The sequence below is a fragment of the Mustela putorius genome, unplaced genomic scaffold (genome assembly GCF_011764305.1).
Source record: "Mustela putorius furo isolate JIRA1106 unplaced genomic scaffold, ASM1176430v1.1 tig00003869_pilon_pilon_pilon, whole genome shotgun sequence".
Classification (NCBI taxonomy): Eukaryota; Metazoa; Chordata; class Mammalia; order Carnivora; family Mustelidae; genus Mustela; species Mustela putorius.
In genome coordinates this window covers 26,111,991-26,120,892 of record NW_025422021.1, presented here as the reverse complement: position 1 = coordinate 26,120,892, position 8,902 = coordinate 26,111,991, and positions in this window count along the sequence as shown.

Below are 8,902 nucleotides of genomic sequence, written 5' to 3'. Positions count from 1 at the left end.
TCCATAATAAAAGCCTAAAGATGGAGTTCCTTCTCAGCCATGGTTACTCTCCTAATCTTTCCTTCTACCTTTTATGGTGTTGTATAACAGAGTTGCAGTAGTCACATTGCAACAACAAGCAGTAAGCCTGAGAGTAGGAATTAGAAATATAGACATGGCAAAGTAGAAGAGTAGAAAGATGCTGGGATCCTTAGTCACTGAGGCGATGGACCAACGGCAAGTGCTGCTCACCTCTAATATCTTCTAACACGAGGAAGAACAAACCCATGTGTGACTAAGCCTATATTTTTATGGAGGAAAGCATTCCTAGCGAACAAAATATAAATGTTATTGGGTTGTGGATAATCTATACTCTTCACCCATCATGTTTTCACTGATGCGGATTAGACTCTGCAATAAATTGAGGTAGTGAGGTTAGCCTGCCACTTAATTCATTCTGGACACTTCAAGAGGAGAGGGTCTGTGTTTCTTTATAAAGGTAAAAACATTTTAATATTTGTAAAATTATTTTCTTTAGGCAACAGTGATGAGATTCATTGGATACTACTCTTCTTTTTCCTAATTATCTCTTTCACACCTAATACCCACATGCATACATATTTGCACATTCATGCTACCATGTTTCTTAACGGCCTTAATATCATTTTAAGGAAACTGTTTCCTGTTATTTCTAAAAGGGCTACTTTCAGCAACAGTGCAATTCAGCCCTTTTCAGTGAAGATTTTCAGAAAGAGTGTTACTAAGTCTCAAAAGTAGCTTTCTCTCTGTGAAGGCACTTAGAGCTGCTATTGAGCCAATGGTTATTGGCAATGATGCGGCGGTCTAAAGCGGAAGCCACTGCAGGCGGGTGGTAGCAAAGTATTTGTTCTGTAGCAGGTGAACTTGTGAAGTGAGGCTCATTGAAAGTTAAATCATTCTGAGTAACACAGGAGTGTGAGCTTTCCAGTGACTGTCCATTTAAAACATCTTAATCCCTTCCACCCCGTACTCACCAGCAGTGTCTTTGAGAATGTACAATTCATTTTAGAACCATCCTTTTCCATCCCTCAGTGTTTTTGCCTTGTTCCTTCTCAGGAAAGCAGTCAGGCTGCTTGATTGTCTTAGACGTTCTGGCATAGCCCAGGACCAGGGTCGGTATATATTTTATTGCATAGGTAGATGTTGTTCAAGTGACTAAGTCTTGTGACTGCCCTAATCCACGTGTGTCAGAGACTGTATTCCAAGTGCCTTAATTCAGTTTGCTAGCCCCGATGACCTCCATGTACGCCCTAAAAAGGTACTTGTTTTTTGTTTTGTATTTAGGAGTCTTCTCCTCTAATCCTGTAAAACATTTACCAGGAAGGGATTTTTGCTTTTCGGTTTGATAATGTGTTCTAATTTGCATGCCTTCATACAAACAGTTGTTTGCCTTCTTCTCCCGTGTGTGAAGCTGTTGTTCATCTCCACTAGAAAAATCAAAGCTGCTAGTGGGTCAACAGAAACAATCACCTGAATTGCAACTGCTTTGGCTTAATTTATCAAAACACAGTTCTGTCAATTCTGGGCTCCTGAATTTACAGTAAGCCAAAAAGGTTGGAGAGGAACCAAAGGGGCATAAGCAAGGAATCAGGCATAAGTTTGCACAATTAAACTGTGAGTAGCTGATGTCATACACATGCACTAATATCCTAAAACCCGATGAGTTTTGATTGACTGCAAAAGGGATGGGTCCTGCCCAGTAAGTTGGGCTGCTTTTCTTTTGAGGTGCAGCCATGGCGCTGACATCTGCAGCTTTCACCCCTCTCTACTGTGACTCTAAATGCAGTTGTATCCTGTGCCACTTTTGAGGTTGGAAGTTATACTCTGATCAAGCTAATAGTTTTCACTAAATCAGAATTAAATGTTTCAGGACATTTGTTTTGTTTTGTTTTAATTTTTCCAGACATGTTGGCATTTTGTTTTTAAGCTTTTGCATTTTGGGAGGTGAGTTCAATCAAGACCAGATCCGTCTTTTCTTTTGCACCTCCCTTAGTATCTGGTGGTGTGAACTTGAACCCTGAATCTCCATCAGTACCTGCAGCTCCCTGGCTGCTCTGCACAGTGACAAGTCACTGCTTGATATTACCTAAAAGACAACACATGAGACTCACAGCTGCAGATGTGACCGTTTGTTCTGCTGTCATGTTTGGGACTGCCTTTCTGAATGTGTATTTTCAGGGAGTTTAATTAATATACATAGGCATGTCCTACCTGCTTTTATTTATGACAGAAAATCTTGCTTAATGGAAATTTTAAAAATAAAAGAACTTTGATTTTGGTCTCTAGAGCTCACTGTTTTATTGTGTTTTTTTGTTGTTGTCGTTGTTGTTGTTTTTTCTTCTAAATTACTTTAGGTTGCTCTGCAGAGAGAATAGAACTTTGCAGAGTTCTATAGATGCCTTTTTAAGAAGTTAACAATTTAAAAATAGGTAAAATTATGTTACTGGAAAAAATTCTAGAGTTATTGTGTGTGCATGTGTGTGTTTATGTTGTGAGGAGGCAGGAGCCTTGATGATGTCCTTGATGAGGACTTTGACTTTGACTTTGCTTTTGTAATAACTATGGTGTGGTAGCTATGGCTACTGTACTTTCCACAGACCTGATCAAGCCTCACCAGCTGTTGGGTGTTCTTCACACATAAAGGATCCAGTTCAGGACTATCGGCCACATTCTATTGTCATGTCGTCTCAGGTTTCCATCTAGAAGAATTTCTCAGCTCCTCACTGTGAACTTTATTTTTTATTTTTTTCTAAGATAACAGGGCATTAATTTTGTATAATGTGCCCCAATCCAGATGATCTGATATTTTCCTAAGCTGAGGCTCAGAGCATGAATTTTTGGGAGAGATACCATAGAAGCGATACTGTGATCATTTTATTGCTTTCTAGCAGGCAGTACGTGATTTTGATGTGTCCCATTACTCATGATGTTACCTGTGATCACTTGATTTAAGTTGGTGATTGACGATTTTCTCCATCGTAAATTATTCTTTTTACATTTGAAACCTCTAAGTATTTTGTGGAGAAGTGCTTTGAGATTATGTAAACATTCCATTCTTTGTCAGCCTTTTACTCACTAGTTCAAGCATCAAGTGGTGTTTGGGTTTTCAAATGACTTTTCATTTCCCCTATCATTTCCTTTACATTTGTTAGTTGACAGTCTATCAGAAATAAATTTTCTTCCCCCGCCCTTCATTTATTCATCCATTCATTTAAATGCATTAGTTTAAAACCAAGTGAGCACAGACAGTGTGAATCTGATTTAAATGAAATCAGGCAGGAAGAGAATAATTTTAAAGGGTCAGAAAAGTCAGGACTAAGAGGTGGTTTAGGAAAGTATTTTTTACATTTTTAATCATTCTGTTTTTGGGGATTTCAATTTTTATTTTTTCCACTCAGTATCTTTGTTTAAATATTTTGTTCTTCCATTTGGCTTCTGTATATTTGTTGGAGTATAATTAGGTCTTTTTAAAATCCTACCATCAGTTTTTTGGACATTCTCCATATGATTTTGAAAATAAAGCACATTTTCTATTGCATTGTAAAAAATTGATAAGTATCTATGGGATTTCAAATATTCTTTGATATCCAAATGTTTCTTCTTTATGTTAATCTATTCTGTTTCTAAAGACTTAGAAAGATGTATCAAAATTTTATATAAGTAGTTCTATTTCAATTTCCAATTTCTCCTTTAAACTGAAGTTTATTTATAAATTGAATTTATATATTATAAAACCATATTTAATACACAAAGATCTATGAGAATTTACCTACTGTATTACTTAAACCCTACAGTTTCTTCATTTGTAAAATAGAGGTAATTATAATTACTTCATGGGTTTGTTTGCATTTAACTGATGTAAAGTTTTTAGAGTAGTGTCTAGTTTTGAATACATGCTACTTAAACATTGCTATAGAAATAAATGTAAGTAATATGTTTATGGGGATATATTTCATAGCTATAACCAAACTATCTTAATTATTGTCCTACTTAATACCATTCATCCTAAGGTTAATCCGATGTAAATCTTTTTATCTCTTTTGTTTTGCTTTGCTTTGGTTTAGGTGTTTATTTCTCCAGTGTTTCTTTATTAATATTTTAATTAACTTCATTTGCATGAATCTTTTTTCCTCTCTAAAAAAATTTTTATTTTTAAGTAGGCTCCGTGCCCTTTGTGGGGCTTGAACTCACAACCCTGAAATCAAGAGTCACATGTTCCACTGACTGAGCCAACTAGGTGCCTCCAAATCTTTTTTCTCTTATATGGAGCATTTATGGAGTTTTATTAATCACCTAAGGGTCTTTGATTTCAATATAAGATTAGAGTATAATGTTCTTATTTTGGTCGCAACTATTTAAACTTCCTATTTTCATCATAATTTGTATTTTCTATTTTCATTCTTACAAGTTCTCTCTTTTCTGTTTCAGCCTTTCACCATATATATTATCCATGCTTTCTTGAAAGCAGCACTGCCCTCTCCATTTCTCCCACATAGCAATTTGCAAGTTGTGTAGTTCAAGTTTGCTAACCTCATTGTTACTTTAAAAATGTTATATAATTGCTTAAACTTATATTTTTATTTACTAGCTTCTGAAATCTTGTGTCTTTTGAATTATTTTTTTAAAAAATTAATTTGTGTTTCTTCTTTATCTGTGCCACCTGTGACTTCTTAATGATATACAATGAATTTTTTGTTTTACTCTAATTGTTCTTACATTTATATTGGCTTATGTTTTTTAAATTGTAATATTTACAATTTGCTTTATAATTACAAATGTAGACAAACATGAGAGCTATATAACTTTATCTTTCTTTTCCTCCCTTGGTTGGATTATATACGCAAGTTGATTTTTCAGGACAAATAAGTAATATAGTCCTTGGGCTTTTTGACATTTGAACATGAATATCAATTGCCTAAATGTGTTATAATTAATTTAGTGTATAATCCTTAAATCATCTATTTTACCCTGAAAACATTGTAGATATTGCTTTATTGTCTTTTTCCCTTAGTATTTTATTATAAAAATTTCAAACATAGAGCAAAGTTGGAAAATATTTTACAGTGAACAGCAAAATAATGATTACTTAGATTCTACATTAGTTTTTTTAAACCATTTTTGTGTTATCATACAGTCCTCCATCTATTCTATTTTTGTTCATAATCTATTTAATTTTTGATGATTTTGAAATAAATTAGAGATATTACTATATTCCTCCCACCAAGTACTTCTCATGTACAACACTAATCAGATTTAGATATTTGTATAACCTTTTAGATAAATAAATTACATTCAGTAAAATGTGCAGATCTTAATTATGTATTTGCAACATTTTGACACATGGATACCTCTGTATAACCTAAACCTCTCTTTAGGTACAAAAGGTTACCCCTACTCCAGAAAGTTCCCTATTACCTTTCCCAAGTTAATCTCAACCCTATTTCTTGAGGAATATTTAAAAACCTTTTTTTTTAAAAAGATTATTTATTTATTTATTTATTTGACACAGAAAGAGAGACAGTGAGAGAGGGAACACAAGCAGGGGGAGTGGGAGAGGGAGAAGGAGGCCTCCCACTGCCCAGTGTAGGGTTCCATCCCAGGACTCTGGGATCCTGACCTGAGCCAAAGACAGATGCTTAATGACTGAGCCACCCAGGTGCCCCCACATTTTTTGTGTGTTTGTGTCAATATAGATTCAGTCTAAGTTTTTAAAAATGTTACAAAATATGGAATTACATATTTTACAATTTTGGTGTAAGATTTCTTTCACTTGGCATGCTTTTCAGATTCAGTTAGTTGTTGCAAGTCTCATATGCCTTTATCTTTTAATCTTTTTAAAATTTAATCTTTTAAATTTAATCTTTTAAAATTTTTTATTAATAAGTTGTAAGAGTTCTTTTTTATCTTGGATACTACTTTTCTTTGTGTCAATCTGTATCTATATATCTATATTGGCAACACTTCATACCCATTTAGTGTATGCTTATTCTTTTTCTTAAAGTTGTTTTTGAAAAACACAATACCAATCTGTCAGTTATTTCATTTGGTTATTGCCTTGGTTTTGGTCATTGTTTTCTGTGAGTTTTCTAAGATATCTAGGTCTGTCTCTAAGTCATGAAGATCTTCTCTAAAAAGTTTTAGACTTGGGGCACCTGGGTGGCTCAGTGGGTTAAGCCTCTGCCTTCAGCTCAGTTCATGATCCCAGGGTCCTGGAATGGAGTCCTGTATCAGGCTCTCTGCTCAGCAGGGAACCTGCTTCCCCCCACCCCCCACCCCACCTCTGTCTGTCTCTCTGCCTACTTGTGATTTCTCTCTCTCTGTCAAATAACTAAATAAAATCTTTTAAAAAAAAGTTTTAGACTTTATATTTAAGAGAATGACCTATCTTGACTATTCTTCTGTATATGATGTGAATTATTATTATTGATTTATTGGTGTTATCATTTAAACTTACTTGAGATGAACTTTACATGATCATAACAAATTATCATTTTTATATGTTGCTGGCTTTGACTTATGAATATTTTGATAAATATTTTTACATTCATAGTCATGAGAGATACTGGTTGTATTTTGTTGTTGTTGAGGAGTGATGTCCTGGTCAGGTTGTGATAGTAGGTTTATGTTACTATCTCTGTTTTCTGATAGAGTTTGCATAATATCAGTGTTTTTCACTTATTAAATGTTTAATAGAATTCATCAGTGGGCGCCTGGGTGACTCAGTGGGTTAAATCCTCTGCCTTCAGCTCAGGTCATGATCTCAGAGTCCTGGGATCGAGACCCGCATCAGGCTCTCTGCTCAGCAGGGAGCCTGCTTCCCCCTCTCTCTCTGCCTGCCCGTCTGCCTGCTTGTGATCTTTGTCTGTCAAAAATAAACAAAATCTTTAAAAAAAAAAATAGAATTCATCAGTGAAATCATCTATACCTGGAGTTTTGTTGGAAAGATTTTTGATAACAAGTTCAAAATTTAATTTCTTTAATAGATATAGGAGTATTCAGACTTTTGTTTCATCTTCTGTCAGTTCTGGTAAATTGTATTTTACAAAGAATTGTCTATTTAATCTAAGCTTTACAACTTTTAAAATTTAAATTTAAAATTTAAAAAAATTTCAACATTTTGAGGAATCTCCATGCCCCTGCGGATAAAAATATATGTTTATAAAATTTAAAAATTTTAAAAAAAATTAAAAAGAATTTTAAATTCTAAAGTTTAAAATTTTAATTTTTAAAGTTCTTGACTTTTTAAATTTGCCTTTTCACTACACTTGTGAAACCATTTTTTAAATTAACATATAATGTATTTGTTTCAGGGGTTCAGGTCTGTGATTCATCAGTCTTACACAATTCACAGCACTCACCATAGCACATATGCTCCCCACTGTCCATCACCCTGCCACCCCATTCCCTCCCACCCCCTTCCACTTCAGCAACCCTCAATTTGTTTCCTGAGACCGAGTTTCTTAAGCTTTGTCTCTCTCTGGTTTCGTCTTGGTGAAACCATTTGTAAATACATTTTTTGCCTGATTATTTATCTTTTCTCTCACTGGGGTTCTGATTCCATCTATGCTAGGAAATGCACTGATTGTTTTCTATCTCTTGCTATTAAACCCACTTCGTGTATTTTTTTAATCACAGATATTATATTTGTAACTCTAGAATTTTTATTATGTATATATCTATTTCTACACTGAAATTTCTTTTTTGTTTTTTTTTTTTTGTTGGCACATTTTTCTTTACTTAATGGCTGCTTTTAACTTCTTCTCTACTTATTCTAACCTCTGAATCATTTTGGCATTTTTCTTTTCTTTCTAGATTTATTAAAAATTTCCTAGTTTATTTATGGTGAGTAATTATATCCTGGAAACTGCTAATGTTTTGCTGTGGAGAATTTCATCTTGGTAATCATCCTTTAGAGAGAGCTTTTGGGTTCAACTCTTCAGAGAGATTTTGTGTTATTCAGAAGGTTATTAACTTTGGTGAACTCACACTGCAACCACTGTCTGTCTATTGGGTGACAGCTCAGATCTCATTTGGGCTGCTTTGTGAATGCCCTACACATGTGTGGTTCAGGTTTAGTCAGAGACTTGAGCAGATGTTATGCATAGAATTGGGAATACTCCCTTTCTAGCTCCTTCTTTGCCAAGACTTCACTTTGACTTTCCAATGGCTCTGTTCTTAAGACCCAAAAGACTAGGTTTTTGCCAGACTTTTAACCTTCCCAGGCAGTGTCTCCACTTAAGCTGGAAGCATTAAAAGTGGGAATCTTAGTCACACTAGAAACAAAAGTACAACTACATTGTATTTTGTCATTTAATATTGATAAACAGAAGCCTGCAAATATCCTCTAGTTTTCCTGTATGTTGAGCAGCTTCTGTCTAGTTTTCTTAAGATTATTTGTTTGGATTTGAAGTTTATGTCTCAGTATCATATTTTATTATTTTCTGGATTACAATGAGCCAATTTAATCTTTATTCAGTCAGGAAAGTTGACTTGTATTATGTCTGAATGTTTTTCTATTTTAGTATTTCAGTTTTCTTCTCCAGTCATATCAGTAATTCATATTTTAATCTACTTTGCCTTTCCATTATATCTGTCAGTTACTATCTAATATCTATCATATCTTTGTCTTTTGCTCTGCTCTTTGGGAAGTTTTCCTTCAACAACTGTTACATATAATTTTACTCCAATTCTCCTGGGGTTTTCAAATCCATCTTTTACACAACAGTTTTGTGTAAGATCTATGTTTATTTCCTTCATTCTTCATTCTTTCCTATGTCTTTATCTCCAGATAAATGCTAGGTGCTTAATACATTTTTGTTGTTGAATAAAGAATCCAAATTGAAATATAACTAGCTAATATTACTTACATTTTATAATATGAGGA